Here is a 15,940-nt window from a genome sequence, read left to right as displayed (position 1 = left end):
CCTGATAACTCCTCACCCGACCGCATACTCAAGCAGAATGGGATTGCCGGTGTATTTTGATACATCGCGCTTCCGGGTTGCCGGGCCTTGTCTAATGACTAGAGCGTTTTTCTTGGCGGCCATCTTAGGAGTATGTCCTCGCGATTGACGCGAGTATTTTGTAATTCCGAATATAACATCGGAGTTGGGCCGAATTTAGGGATGCAAAATAATTTAGAGTAATGCTTGGTAGAGGGGCATACTCGTAATTTAATTTAGAACACAAGTTTTTCCGGGGACGGACGGATGATATTTTTGATTAGTTCTTTGGAAAGGAGTTATTCAACCATATTTGTTAAAACATGGTTTTAAACACTGGATTGGTGTTTTGTTTAGTCATAAGTGCATGTACCTGTTTTATTTCAAAGGCAACGGAGGGTGGGGTTTGAATAATTGTGGAAAAGCTTACAAGGTTGTTGAGGAATAATGTACCTTTCTTGTATAGTTTATATACAATCAGCTTGTATGTCAGTTTTTCTGGGAAAAATGTAGAGTTTCAAGAGCATGTTAGGAAATACTTTCAGTTTTTAAAAAAATTTTTGGCATCTGTCTTTCACAGTTTTTACAGCAGGACTAGGGTCGAAAAGCCCCCCATGGGATTTCGTCATTGAGTCCCAGGGTGTCAGTATGTAAGCGAAACACCCATCTCTGTTCTCTTTCATGGAGGATTCTTTCCAGGTTGTCTCTATTTTTCACTACCTCTACGACTACCCAGGTGAGATCATTTGGTGTGTGGTTCTGTTCAATGAAATGGGTGGTCATTCTGGTTGTGGCTCGTTTGCACCTTATGTTACTTCTGTGCTCCACTATGCGGGTGCTGACCTTTCTAGTGGTCATTCCCACATAGTGTAAGTTGCATGTGCAAGTTATCAGGTACACCACTCCACTGGTGTTGCAATTGGAAAAACCTCTCAGTTCCCATTTCGTAGCATTGTTAAAGGTTATAGTTTTGGTTGGGGACGTCAAATGACAAACGCTGCAATTGTTACATGGGAAATGTCCATTCGGTAGTGGTTGGGATCTTACTGTTTGGGTTGTTGGTATGGGACGGGTATGTACCAAAAAATCTTTCAAGTTTTTCCCCCGTCTATGGCTGAACATTGGAGTCGGTATGGTTAGTCCACCGCTGTTGAGTATTGGCCAATGTTTTTTGATTATTTTGGACACAGTGTCAGAAACCTGATTAAATGTAGTGATGCAAATGGGTCTGTTGTTCTCAGGTTGAGTTCTCTCCTTTGGTTCTAATAGGGCTTCCCTATTGTTGTTTGCAGCTCGTTTCTTAGCTTCTTTTATCAGTTTGTTTGGGTATTTCCTGTTTCTCAGCTTGTTGCCCAGGTCCTCCGCTTGGGTTAGGTAGTCAGAGAACCAAAGGAGAGAACTCAACCTGAGAACAACAGACCCATTTGCATCACTACATTTAATCAGGTTTCTGACACTGTGTCCAAAATAATCAAAAAACATTGGCCAATACTCAACAGCGGTGGACTAACCATACCGACTCCAATGTTCAGCCATAGACGGGGGAAAAACTTGAAAGATTTTTTGGTACATACCCGTCCCATACCAACAACCCAAACAGTAAGATCCCAACCACTACCGAATGGACATTTCCCATGTAACAATTGCAGCGTTTGTCATTTGACGTCCCCAACCAAAACTATAACCTTTAACAATGCTACGAAATGGGAACTGAGAGGTTTTTCCAATTGCAACACCAGTGGAGTGGTGTACCTGATAACTTGCACATGCAACTTACACTATGTGGGAATGACCACTAGAAAGGTCAGCACCCGCATAGTGGAGCACAGAAGTAACATAAGGTGCAAACGAGCCACAACCAGAATGACCACCCATTTCATTGAACAGAACCACACACCAAATGATCTCACCTGGGTAGTCGTAGAGGTAGTGAAAAATAGAGACAACCTGGAAAGAATCCTCCATGAAAGAGAACAGAGATGGGTGTTTCGCTTACATACTGACACCCTGGGACTCAATGACGAAATCCCATGGGGGGCTTTTCGACCCTAGGCCTGCTGTAAAAACTGTGAAAGACAGATGCCAAAATTTTTTTTAAAAACTGAAAGTATTTCCTAACATGCTCTTGAAACTCTAAATTTTTCCCAGAAAAACTGACATACAAGCTGATTGTATATAAACTATACAAGAAAGGTACCTTATTCCTCAACAACCTTGTAAGCTTTTCCACAATTATTCAAACCCCACCCTCCGTTGCCTTTGAAATAAAACAGGTACATGCACTTATGACGAAACAAAACACCAATCCAGTGTTTAAAACCACGTTTTAACAAATATGGTTGAATAACTCCTTTCCAAAGAACTAATCAAAAATATCATCCGTCCGTCCCCGGAAAAACTTGTGTTCTAAATTAAATTACGAGTATGCCCCTCTACCAAGCATTACTCTAAATTATTTTGCATCCCTAAATTCGGCCCAACTCCGATGTTATATTCGGAATTACAAAATACTCGCGTCAATCGCGAGGACATACTCCTAAGATGGCGGCCAAGAAAAACGCTCTAGTCATTAGACAAGGCCCGGCAACCCGGAAGCGCGATGTATCCAAATACACCAGCAATCCCATTCTGCTTCAGTATGCGGTCGGGTGAGGAGTTATCAGGTAGTACCGAGCGGGTTTGCCGATAGGAAGTAAGTGCAAAACGACGCTATATCGCTATGATACCAGCTATTTTTGAGGGAAACATAGAAAAGGAGCACTATAACCGTTACCTTGAACCTCCTTTTTCAGCAATGTTTCCACGAAGCGATCCTGCCCTTGCCTAAGACCATGGAGTGTAACCAAACACTCGTTTATGTAAATATACCATCTGCCATGTTACTTTATGTGTGTATATGTTGTGTGTCGTGTCAATAGTCACATTAAGTCTTATGTCTTGTGTGTGAAACCACTAAACCACTTGATACACAGTGCTTTATTTTTCCACACCGGTTTGAAAACCAGCACGCACCAGTATGGTGCCCAGGGCACACCCACGCCCTAGATGAAGTGAGATGCATGTGAGTTGTTTTCCCCCCCTTTTTTGAAAGGGGGTGTTTGCCACTAAACAACTGTTATTCTCTTTTACAGCATTTTGAGTAGATTACAAACCGTATGTACAGAAAAACACGCATGTTTTATTATTAACAGCGTACAGTATAAATAATTAGTATTTACTTTTATAAAACACTTTTTTCATTTGAATATAGGAGTGGAAATACAGGGCTGGACCCTGTATGGTCCTGATGAAAAGCTTGGGGGAGCTTGAAACATGTCGACCATAACACTGATCTAGCTCAATTAAAGTTAGAATACAGTGTTACCCCTTTTTAATTTTATACCACACTAGGAGCAAAATAAATTGTTGAGGCCCACTAGCACGGTATTTTTAATTTCACACCCACTCCACCATCACCACACTTACACCACACATATTCATCTCACAAAACCAGTGCTCCAGCGTAGTCGCCTTGTCGCAGCACGCCCCTTTTCGTAGAGAACTGGGATGGCCCCAATGATGAAGCATGTCACCGTGGGGCAACCCCGGTGAGTGAGGGGACTCTAGAAAGAAATTTTTCTTTCTTACATAATTTGGTACACACTGACTTAGTAAGCAGTAACCACAAAACACCAACCAGGTCTCTGGACCCTTCATATTGGTTTGGGTATAAAAAGAGTGTTCAAGTTTATCTTGGTAAGGATGGCCATATGTGGAGTGCAAGTCGTTTTGTGTTTATTTCATACAAATCTAATAAAAAATCTTGAGCAGTAGCCTTAAAAGCATCCCAAATTGTATGAAAGGAAAGATCCTCTTTTAAATTTAGTCGAAAATAATCATAAAAAAAGGAAGTAAAGGAGGCAGTAAAATTAGGGTCAAGAAGCAAAGAATTATTAAAACGCCCCGTTATGGGTTATGCCGGTTGGAATAAAGTATCCAATTGAATCAAAACAGGAGCGTGATCAGTGATTTGTATAGGGCCTATGTCAGCTGAACGTAGCGATTGGGATAAATTATGTGAGATGAAAATATGATCTACTCTGGACTGAGTTTGATGCAGGGGAGATAAAATAGAGTATTCTCTCAAGGAAGGATTACAGAGTCACCAGGCATCTAGTAAATTCCTTTGTTAAATAGTACGCAAAAAATCTTTATGTGTTGTATTTGGAATAAAGGGAGATTTAGAGTTTCGGTCAAGAAAAGGATCCATCACTTAATTACAATCTCCAGTGAGGAGGAAATTCTCTGATGGATACTTTAAGAGTAATTGAGAAATACAAGTCCAAAACAAAACATCTCCGCTGGTAGGGGCATATATATTGAGTGGGGATAGAGGAGTGTTCCCCAACAAAAGGTTGGTGAAAATCTATCTACCCTCTGAGTCAGACTCTTTGTGACACAAGATTATAACACCATTTCGTTTACCATCTCCCGGGGGAAAAAATACTTCACCAAACCAACTCCTCTGAAGTTTAAGTGACTCACACGCTGTAAGATGAGATTCTTGTAATAAGGCGATACTAGCATCAAGCTTCGAAAGATGGGATAACACTCTCTGTAACTTAATAGGGTAATTCATGCCTTTGACATTCCAAGTTAAAATTTTCAAAAACATAAATGAAATAAAAGTAATGAACCAGTAGTACTCTGCATGTTACGAAATATAAAACAGTTAATAAACACTGAGAAGTGAAAAATGGAAACCATTTGAGTAAACTTTATAATAAGTACGAAGGCAAGAACCAGAACAATTATGTGAGAACAGACTCTATGGGGCATATGCATCATCCTTTTTTTTAGTCGCAAACGCTGCGATTCGCCAAAAAGCATAGTTTGCGACTAAAAAAACAGAAAATGCGATGTATGATTAAAATCGCATCGCAAAGTTAAGGAATCACAAAATTTGTGATTCCTTAATTTTGCCCCAGCATTTAAGGAATCGCAACCCAAGTTGTGCGATTTCTCATTAAGAAATCGCAAATTACCACCAACTTGAAATTGGTGGCAATTTGCGATTTCTTTCACAAATGCACTTTATCGCATTGGTAAAGGTGCCATGTGGCGCACATACATGCCCTTAGGGCATGTATGTGCGCTATATGCGCACACATGTAATTTTCAAGGGTGCATCACGGTGTCCTTATGACACCCTTGCACCCTTGAAATTATTCTTAATTTGCGATTCTCAAATTGCAAGTCGCAAATTGAGAATAACTTCCCATTCAATCCTATGTGCCTCCTGGCCCATAGAAATGAATGGGAAAGTATTCCCTAATTGCGATTCGCTAAAAAATTACGATTTTTTTTACATACATCTCTATTTGCAATTCTCAAATAGCGCTTTCTAAAAAATCGCTATTTGAGAATCGCAAAGAGGGATTTTAATACATATGCCCCTATGTTCCTGTTGTTTTCCTCAAACCTTATTTTGAAGTAAGATATTGGTTGTATTTTTTTTTTTGCACATGAATCGGCTGCAACTGAATTGCTATTTGCACATGATGGATTTGCTTAAGCTATTTCTTTTAGGCTGCTAATTTCCAATTGAATGTTTCAGCTGAAACAGAATCATGGACTTTATGTGCAAATGAACTGACTGTTACCTACTGCCTTTGCATATTTTGAGTATGCTCTCTAAGTCTCTCAATTTGCTGCTAATTCTAAATTGATCCTTTGGTTGAAACAGCACTGTGAACTCCCTTCGACATACGATTTATAATGTTGAACACCTGTACTGGGACAATTTACAATATTGACTGCTCTTACTTAAGTGAATTGTAGCCCTGCTAAAGTAGGCTCCTTGATAATTGTATAATGATTCGAAGAAAGAGCTCTGTTAAGTTTATTTTTTGTAATAATATGAAAGTATTTTTATGTGGACTTCCTAGGAGTTCCAAATCTTTAATAAATATTGAATTGAATTGAGAGAATAGAAAAGAAAAAAAAGGAAAAGAGAAAGGCAGGAAAGGAAGGTACATAAGATAGAAGAATGCATAATAGAAAGAAGAAAAATGGAGTATAGAAGAGCCATTGAAAACTGTAGAAAGTATTAGAACAACAAAGGCCGTACCTACATGAAAATCAAAACAATGAAGGGATGGGGGGTTGAGGCCACATGGAACGATGACGCTTCTAGACTCCATGAGGTAAAGCAGGGGAGACGTCGGGATGTAAACAACATACAAAACCAACTGGTCAGGCACACGGGTTGGAACCCGTGAAAAGAAGAAGAGATTAGTCAAATCAAAATATATTATGACATTACATATTCAGAAATCAAATGTCACAAGGTTGTAATCTGAAATGAAAAGGTTAATAAAGACATATAAACCAGTTTACTGCGACATAGTCCAAACTATAGTCTCGCAAGTAGATCAACAGACTTGATATCGGAAACTCATGTAAATATACAAAACAAAAAGATTCACTTAGGACGTGTACTGAAAGTGTCCATCTGTTCTGGGCAATGCGCATTGAGGAAACTTTTCAGCCTTGTTGGATCTTCGTGAGTTATAGTATTATTGTTATGAGTGACCTTGAATAAGCAAGGATGGAAGAATCCAAACCGAGCTCCAGTAGAACGTAGCACTGGGCTCATAGCAAGGAACTCCTTGCGTCTGTCCGCGGTGGATTTAGCATAGTCTAGTGAAAAAACCAATTGATCTCCTAAGAAAGATATAGGCTTCAGGTGCCTAACTGCGGCTAGAACCTTGTGAAGATCTGTGTACTCAAAAAAATACAATATGACACTTCTCGGTCTTTTTGTGCCTGAGGATGTTGAATACGGTGACTCAATCTATGAGCACGTTGAATGTTAAGATTGGTATTCTCAGATAATTGTAGTATTGTCTGCAAGAATTTTTTGAAGAAAGAAATAAGATCTGGTCCCTCTGTGCCTTCTGATAAGTTATAAATACAAAGGTTATTTTCGCCTGTTTCTGTTTCTCAAGGTTTTCGATTTGTTTTTGTAGAGATGTGAGTTGTGAGTGAAAAGCTTCAACTTTAACGCAAGATGCACTTACCGTTTTAACATTATGTTCAACCTTGGTAACTCTTTCTTCCAATTTTTCCCAACCATCTGTTAGGATTTGTATTTTGGAATTTATCTCTTTGACAAATGGTCGCAGGGCACGGATTTCCTCCAAAAGAAGATCCATGGAGACAGACGAGGGTTGCTTCCATAGAGAAGGGGAATCCTTTTTCAAGCGTTTGGTTAGTGCTTTGTTAACTGCAAAGGAACCATTGGTAGTAGATGGAGAAGCAGCTGATTTTGGTGGCAGGACCAGGGAGCTCTCCATTTGGGCGTAATGAGTATGAAGCCTTGAGCGGACAATAAATGTACGATTTATTGACTGTTGCAATTGAAGTACCTTTTTCAACCTGCCCATATAAGATAGAAAAACAAGGGGGCATATTATCAAGGGGGGCGATAGGCAATTTTTCCACTTTAGCGGCCGCTTTCGGCTGCTAAGCGGTGAAAATTCTATCGCCCTATTTGCAAGCTGTCGCTAACAGCAGTTAGCGACAGCTTGTAGGCGATAGCGAGCGGTTTGGGGCCCATTTTGCATGTTAGCGATAATTATCACTAATGACATGCAAAGTGGGCGTTCCCAACCCGTTAGAGACTGATAGCAGTCTCTAACGTCGCTAACCCCTATTAGCAAGGCAGGCTTAGCGATGGCAATTTACGCGCTAAGCGCGAATATCGCCAAAAACTAACACCTGCCTAGGCCAGTTCTTAGCCATGTTATCCAATGGGAGGTGGATAACATGGCTAAGAACATTTAGTCGCTAATGCGTGAATATCGCTGTATTCTCAGCGATATTCACGCTTTTGCCGGAAAAATTATCGCTTTGGAGATAAACGTAGCGAATAGCATGTTATCTCTGCAATAATTTCCGCCGATCCTTAGCGATAAAAATTTTGTTGCTAAGCCTAGTTAGCGATAAATATTGCTAATCTTTGGTAATATGCCCCGAGGTCCCTGCTCAAGAAACCTGCAAGATGCCACTTAAATGAGCAATTCCACTAATATTCATATATAGGATACTCTGTAATGGAAAAAGTACGGACTGAGGAGCTTGTCTTGTTGAAATAACTCGAATCAGCACAAAAAAGGAAGATGAAATATGGAGATAATAACCTACAGCCCAAAAGGAGAGAAGTTAAAAATATCTCTTTGCAAGCTTTATGTAAAAGTGAGTTATCCCTTGTCACCAAAAATGAATAGTCAAAAGCACCTTAGTAAGTTAATTCAATTCACCACAACCAAACACACAAAATTGGCAGCAGTATATCAAAATATTATAAATTATTGATCCCAGGCTACATAACTAAGCGTCAGAATTGCAGGAAGAAAGTAACTGTGAAGCACATGAGTGAAGAGGAGAGTTGGTTTTGCCACTGAAGCGTGCAGCCCCCATCCGAAGTAAAAAGTATGATAGGAAGTCAGCAGAATGAGATTTTTGAAGGAGAGCGCTCCATTATTAACAGAGATTCCTGTGAGGCATGCAGATAAATTAAGGCAGTCTCTGGAATCAAGCAGCGCGGTTGAAGCGCGCAGGCAACTATCCTCAGCGCGCGACCAGCGTTGAAATGGCGGCCGGTGTATCAGACAATATCGCAAGTAGTTACAAAAGGGGGAAGGTGCGTCAAAAAAAAAGTTAGAGTTCGTTTCACCTCATAGTGCGAATGTTCCAACCTCCATTGGTGAAATTTCCTACTTTTCAGGTCGAGCTCAGTATGAAGAAATCCCTCGGACTGCCTCGCTTCCTTAGGCGAGTCACGGGAACGTCACCATCCTCCTTGGGCGCTAGCCACGCCCCACCAATAAAGCGGCCTTTTAAACACTTTACAGAACGGTCAGCTCCCTTATTTCCCAATGTGCTTGTTATGGGTTTTAGTTAATAATAGTAACGATTGACTGACTGACTAATGTGAGTTGATTCGGAGTTGCCATCTTGACTCTAACCTGTGAGCAACAAAAACATATTGAAATTCTTTAATGGAAAAATATTCATCTGTTTTTTAGTCAACATTTAAAACAGTCAGAATTGACACTATTTGTGGTATGATAGGGTTAATGTTTGGATGCTACCTTTCAAATTCCTCGACCGAGCCTAGGCTCTTGGGGCTTTCTAAGAGTCCCTTTCGCAATTAGTAACTCTCTTGATAAAAAACCCATATCTGATAGATAGATATAGGTAGGAATGAGTGGGTCGGTTTCCGTTTTTTTTAGCATTTAAATTCGACGACTTCAAAGCAGTAAGCAACAAAATACATAATGCAAGCAGAATTTAGGCTATGCAGAGCCTAAAGAGATTCCGAAAACACAGTCTTAAATATTTTGATTAACTGTAGCTCTGCTTGTAAACTCTTATGTTGGATCCTTTTTTTTTGCTCATTCTCCCCTGAGGCGGAAGCCTGGGGTTCTCTCATCTATCCGTCATGGTTCATAGTGTATTTTGCTGGTAAAACCCATTTTAAAGCTGTAAATATTTTAAATTGCTCGTTTTTATTTACCAAGCGTCCCGGACCCTTGTGTGCGGGATTAGCTTCGCACCGAGGCTCCCTGCACCCGATTTCATTAACGGCGCAGCCGATTGAGGTGCTGATGCCGGGAGTCAGAGGGGGAAGCCGCCATCTTAGTGGGAGGACAGGTTAGCGGTCCAGCTGTAGGACGCTTCCCACCCTCCCTGAATACTTAAGGGACATCCATTGCTCGCACCTAGACTTTTGCTCATTCTCCCCTGAGGCGGAAGCCGGGGGTTCTCTCATCTATCCCTCATGCTTCATAGTATATTTTGCTGGTAAAACCGATTTTAAAGCTGTAAATATTTTAAATTGCTTGTTTTTATTTATCAAGCGTCCCGGACCCTTGTGTGCGAGATTAGCGTCGCACCGAGGCTCCCTCACCCGATTTCATTACCAGCGTAGCCGATTGAGGCGCTGACGCCGGGAGTCAGAGGGGGTAGCTGCCATTTTAGTGGGAGGAAAGGGTAGCGGTCCAGCTGTAGGACGCCTCCCGCCCTCCCAGATACTTAAGGGACATCCATTGCTCACACCTAGACTTTTGCTCATTCTCCCCTGAGGCGGAAGCGGGGGTTCTCTAATCTATCCCTCATGCTTCATAGGATATTTTGCTGGTAAAACCGATTTTAAAGCTGTAAATATTTTAAATTGCTAGTTTTTATTTACCAAGCGTCCCGGACCCTTGTGTGCGAGATTAGCGTTGCACCGAGGCTCGCTGCACCCGATTTCATTACCGGCGCAGCCGATTGAGGCGCTGACGCCGGGAGTCAGAGGGGGTAGCCGCCATCTTAGTGGGAGGAAAGGGTAGCGGTTCAGCTGTGGGATGCCTCCCGCCCTCCCAGAATACTTAAGGGACATCCATTGCTTGCACCTAGACTTTTGCTCATTCTCTCCTGAGGCGGAAGCCGGGGGTTCTCTCATCTATCCCTCATGCTTCATAGTATATTTTGCTGGTAAAACCGATTTTAAAGCTGTAAATATTTTAAATTGCTCGTTTTTATTTACCAAGCGTCCCGGACCCTTGTGTGCGAGATTAGCGTCGCACCGAGGCTCCCTCACCCGATTTCATTACTGGCGCAGCCAATTGAGGCGCTGACGCCGGGAGTCAGAGGGGGTAGCCGCCATCTTAGTGGGAGGAAAGGTAGCGGTCCACCTGTAGGACGCCTCCCGCCCTCCTAGAATACTTAAGGGACATCCATTGCTCACACCTAGACTTTTGCTCATTCTCCCCTGAGGCGGAAGCCGGGGGATTCTCTCATCTATCCCTCATGCTTCATAGTATATTTTGCTGGTAAAACCGATTTTAAAGCTGTAAATATTTTAAATAGCTTGTTTTTTTTACCAAGCGTCCCGGACCCTTGTGTGCGAGATTAGCGTCGCACCGAGGCTCCCTCACCCGATTTCATTACCGGCGCAGCCGATTGAGGCGCTGACGCTGGGAGTCAGAGGGGGTAGCCGCCATCTTAGTGGGAGGAAAGGGTAGCGGTCCAGCTGTAGGACGCCTCCCGCCCTCCCAGAATACTTAAGGGACATCCATTGCTCACACCTAGACTTTTGCTCATTCTCCCCTGAGGCGGAAGCGGGGGTTCTCTCATCTATCCCTCATGCTTCATAGGATATTTTGCTGGTAAAACCGATTTTAAAGCTGTAAATATTTTAAATTGCTCGTTTTTATTTACCAAGCTTCCCGGACCCTTGTGTGCGAGATTAGCGTTGCACCGAGGCTCGCTGCACCCGATTTCATTACCGGCGCAGCCGATTGAGGCGCTGACGCCGGGAGTCAGAGGGGGTAGCCGCCATCTTAGTGGGAGGAAAGGGTAGCGGTTCAGCTGTGGGATGCCTCCCGCCCTCCCAGAATACTTAAGGGACATCCATTGCTTGCACCTAGACTTTTGCTCATTCTCTCCTGAGGCGGAAGCCGGGGGTTCTCTCATCTATCCCTCATGCTTCATAGTATATTTTGCTGGTAAAACCGATTTTAAAGCTGTAAATATTTTAAATTGCTCGTTTTTATTTACCAAGCGTCCCGGACACTTGTGTGCGAGATTAGCGTCGCACCGAGGCTCCCTCACCCGATTTCATTACCGGCGCAGCCGATTGAGGCGCTGGCGCCGGGAGTCAGAGGGGGTAGCCGCCATCTTAGTGGGAGGAAAGGTAGCGGTCCACCTGTAGGACGCCTCCCGCCCTCCCAAAATACTTAAGGGACATCCATTGCTCACACCTAGACTTTTGCTCATTCTCCCCTGAGGCGGAAGCCGGGGGATTCTCTCATCTATCCCTCATGCTTCATAGTATATTTTGCTGGTAAAACCGATTTTAAAGCTGTAAATATTTTAAATTGCTAGTTTTTTTTACCAAGCGTCCCGGACCCTTGTGTGCGAGATTAGCGTCGCACCGAGGCTCCCTCACCCGATTTCATTACCGGCGCAGCCGATTGAGGCGCTGACGCCGGGAGTCAGAGGGGGTAGCCGCCATCTTAGTGGGAGGAAAGGGTAGCGGTCCAGCTGTAGGACGCCTCCCGCCCTCCCAGAATACTTAAGGGACATCCATTGCTCACACCTAGACTTTTGCTCATTCTCCCCTGAGGCGGAAGCCGGGGGTTCTCTCATCTATCCCTCATGCTTCATAGTATATTTTGCTGGTAAAACCGATTTTAAAGCTGTAAATATTTTGAATTGCTCGTTTTATTTACCAAGCGTCCCGGACCCTTGTGTGCGAGATTAGCGTCGCACCGAGGCTCCCTGCACCCGATTTCATTACCGGCGCAGCCGATTGAGGAGCTGACGCCGGGAGTCAGAGGGGGTAGCCGCCATCTTAGTGGGAGGAAAGGGTAGCGGTCCAGCTGTAGGACGCCTCCCGCCCTCCCTGAATACTTAAGGGACATCCTTTGCTCACACCTAGACTTTTGCTCATTCTCTCCTGAGGCGGAAGCCGGGGGTTCTCTCATCTATCCCTCATGCTTCATAGTATATTTTGCTGGTAAAACCGATTTTAAAGCTGTAAATATTTTAAATTGCTTGTTTTATTTACCAAGCGTCCCGGACCCTTGTGTGCGAGATTAGCGTCGCACCGAGGCTCCCTCACCCGATTTCATTACCGGCGCAGCCGATTGAGACGCTGACGCCGGGAGTCAGAGGGGGTAGCCGCCATCTTAGTGGGAGGAAAGGGTAGCGGTCCAGCTGTAGGACGCCTCCCGCCCTCCCAGAATACTTAAGGGACAGCCATTGCTCACACCTAGACTTTTGCTCATTCTCCCCTGAGGCGGAAGCCGGGGGTTCTCTCATCTATCCCTCATGCTTCATAGTATATTTTGCTGGTAAAACCGATTTTAAAGCTGTAAATATTTTAAATTGCTTGTTTTATTTACCAAGCGTCCCGGACCCTTGTGTGCGAGATTAGCGTCGCACCGAGGCTCCCTCACCCGATTTCATTACCGGCGCAGCCGATTGAGACGCTGACGCCGGGAGTCAGAGGGGGTAGCCGCCATCTTAGTGGGAGGAAAGGGTAGCGGTCCAGCTGTAGGACGCCTCCCGCCCTCCCAGAATACTTAAGGGACAGCCATTGCTCACACCTAGACTTTTGCTCATTCTCCCCTGAGGCGGAAGCCGGGGGTTCTCTCATCTATCCCTCATGCTTCATAGTATATTTTGCTGGTAAAACCGATTTTAAAGCTGTAAATATTTTAAATTGCTTGTTTTATTCACCAAGCTTCCCGGACCCTTGTGTGCGAGATTAGCGTTGCACCGAGGCTCCCTGCACCCGATTTCAATACCGGCGCAGCCGATTGAGGCGCTGACGCCGGGAGTCAGAGGGGGTAGCCGACATCTTAGTGGGAGGAAAGGGTAGCGGTACAGCTGTAGGACGCCTCCCGCCCTCCCAGAATACTTCAGGGACATCCATTGCTCGCACCTAGACTTTTTCTCATTCTCCCCTGAGGCGGAAGCCGGGGGTTATCTCATATATCCCTCATGCTTCATAGTATTTTTTCCTGGTAAATCCGATATTAAAGCTGTAAATATTTTAAATTGCTCGTTTTTATTTACCAAGGGTCCAGGACCCTTGTGTGCGAGATTAGCGTCGCGCCGAGGCTCCCTCACCCGATTTCATTACCGGCGCAGCCGATTGAGGCGCTGACGCCGGGAGTCAGAGGGGGTAGCTGCCATCTTAGTGGGAGGAAAGGGTTGCGGTCCAGCTGTAGGACGCCTCCCACCCTCCTCCACAACGTATAAAAATATGATGACCTCCCGTCCGCGCAGCGGGCGGGCACAGCGGGCGTGCCAAAGGCACGCCAAAGGCAAGCCCGTCTGCGCCCGTCCGCGCCTGGACCGGGCCCAGGGCCGTAACCCCTAGTTCAGACGGCACAGCTCCTAGTATCCAATATTCGAACATTATGCTGCATAACTTGCGCTCACCTCACGTGAGTAACTGTTCTAAGTTTGACCCTGCTCTCGCCCCAGGACCTTCCACGCATATTTGTCCCCACTGTAAGGCCATCATACTGTTGGTAAACAAAATAACCAACTCTAGGTACAAGAAAATCCCAAAGAGCACCTTGATAGCACTTACCAATGTACGCTCACTCGGAAAACATAGACAAGACATAGCAGACTTGGTAAAGGATAGGAATATAGATGTATTGTTCATAACCGAGACGTGGATGGATAGTACATCTGACCCAGACTTAGTCATCGCGGTCCCAAGTGGCTTTACGGTTTACAGACAGGACAGACAGCGCAAAAAACGGGGCGGGCTAGCTATTATCGCTCGCGACACATTTATTGTCAGGACTCCCCCAATTCCCTCATCCACTTGTGAAGCCATGCAATTTGCCAATAAATTATCCCCCTCTGATAATTTTAGAGGAATACTCTTATACAGACCACCTGGAGCACACTCAGGATTCCTTTCCGATCTAAGTACCATCCTGGAATCCCTAGCACTTGAAGAATCTTTAACGGTATTGGGTGACCTTAATTTTCATTTAGAGAAACTAGACGACAGGGACACGTCCTCCCTTCTATCAAACATGGATACCCTTGGGCTTTCTCAATTGGTCAACTCCCCCACCCATGACGGCGGTCATATTCTGGACGGCATCTTCTCCAATCTAGAGGATTTTTGCATAACTGACATCCTCTCACTCTCATGGTCGGACCACCACGCAATTCTAGGCACAATTACCACCAATGAAGCCCCAACTGTCATTGTATCTACTCCCAGTTGTGAACCTTTCTAGGCCTGGAAAGACATAGACAGTTCAAGCCTAAAAACTCTACTTGATAACTCCCAGCCTTTACTATCCACTGATCCCAACACAGCCACCAAGCAATTCCAGGACTGGCTGGGTCTTGCCGCGAACTCACTGGTACCCCTTAAACATGTGACCAGAAATAGATCGGCCCCCTCTGCTCCTTGGTTTACTGAAGACCTCAGGAACCAGAAACAATTTTGTAGGAATAGGGAGAGGCATTGGTGGAAGTCTTACACCGAAGAAAGTAAAACCCACTATAAGGAGATGCTTGCCAAATACAAAGCTATGATCACCGAGGCCAAGAAAAACTACTTTAGTGAACGGATAGAGCAAGCCCAGAATTCTACTAAACAACTCTACGACATCACCAAGCAGCTAGCAGGGAACTCCCCCGATTTAAACCCTCCTCCCTCCCAATCCCTTTGTGACACATTGGCAACTTTTTTCTTCACAAAGGTCAATGATATCTATTCAGCTTTTTCTGCTAACACCATTAACCCCACAAACACCATAAACTCCACACCCCCTGTGTCCTTATTAACTCAGTTCAAAGACATTACAGAGGCCCAAACAGCGGACATTATCACCACTATCAAAACTGGTTCAGCCTTAGACCCATTCCCTTTTAAAATTCTTCCTCCAGTCATGGATTTCTTGATATCTGTCATCACCCAAATCTGTAATGCTATGTTTAGATCAGGGATTTATCCGGACACACTCAAAAAAACCCTCCTTAAGCCGCTACTAAAAAAACCACATCTTGACAAGGATGATCTGAAAAATTATCGACCGATAGCCAGTCTCCCATTCTTGGCAAAAGTTGCAGAAAAAGCGATGAATTCGCAATTATCTGAATTCATTGAGGAACATCACCTACTCGATAGTACCCAATTTGGGTTCCGTAAGTTCCATCGCACTGAAACTGCCTTGATTAAAGCTGCGGATGACATTAAAGTCATTCGAGATCAAGGAGGAACTGCAGTACTAGTGCTATTAGATTTATCTGCAGCTTTCGACACGGTCGATCATTCGATCTTGGTCGATCGTGTCGAAAAAATTGGCATTCAACAAGCAGCCAAAGATCTACTGGCATCCTTTTT

At 44.1% G+C, this 15,940-nt stretch overlaps 1 protein-coding gene across 1 annotated transcript in view; it reads left to right on the top strand.

The window, feature by feature from the left end:
• LOC147731162 (dynein axonemal heavy chain 11-like) overlaps window positions 1-15,940 on the top strand; it is a 962,811-nt gene that overhangs the window by 68,053 nt on the left and 878,818 nt on the right. The window lies entirely within an intron of this gene.

Source organism: Lissotriton vulgaris, chromosome 2_1 (genome assembly GCF_964263255.1).
Source record: "Lissotriton vulgaris chromosome 2_1, aLisVul1.2, whole genome shotgun sequence".
NCBI classification, from domain to species: domain Eukaryota; kingdom Metazoa; phylum Chordata; class Amphibia; order Caudata; family Salamandridae; genus Lissotriton; species Lissotriton vulgaris.
The sequence above is the reverse complement of the archived record's forward strand: the minus strand, read 5'-3'. Positions and strand labels throughout refer to the sequence as shown.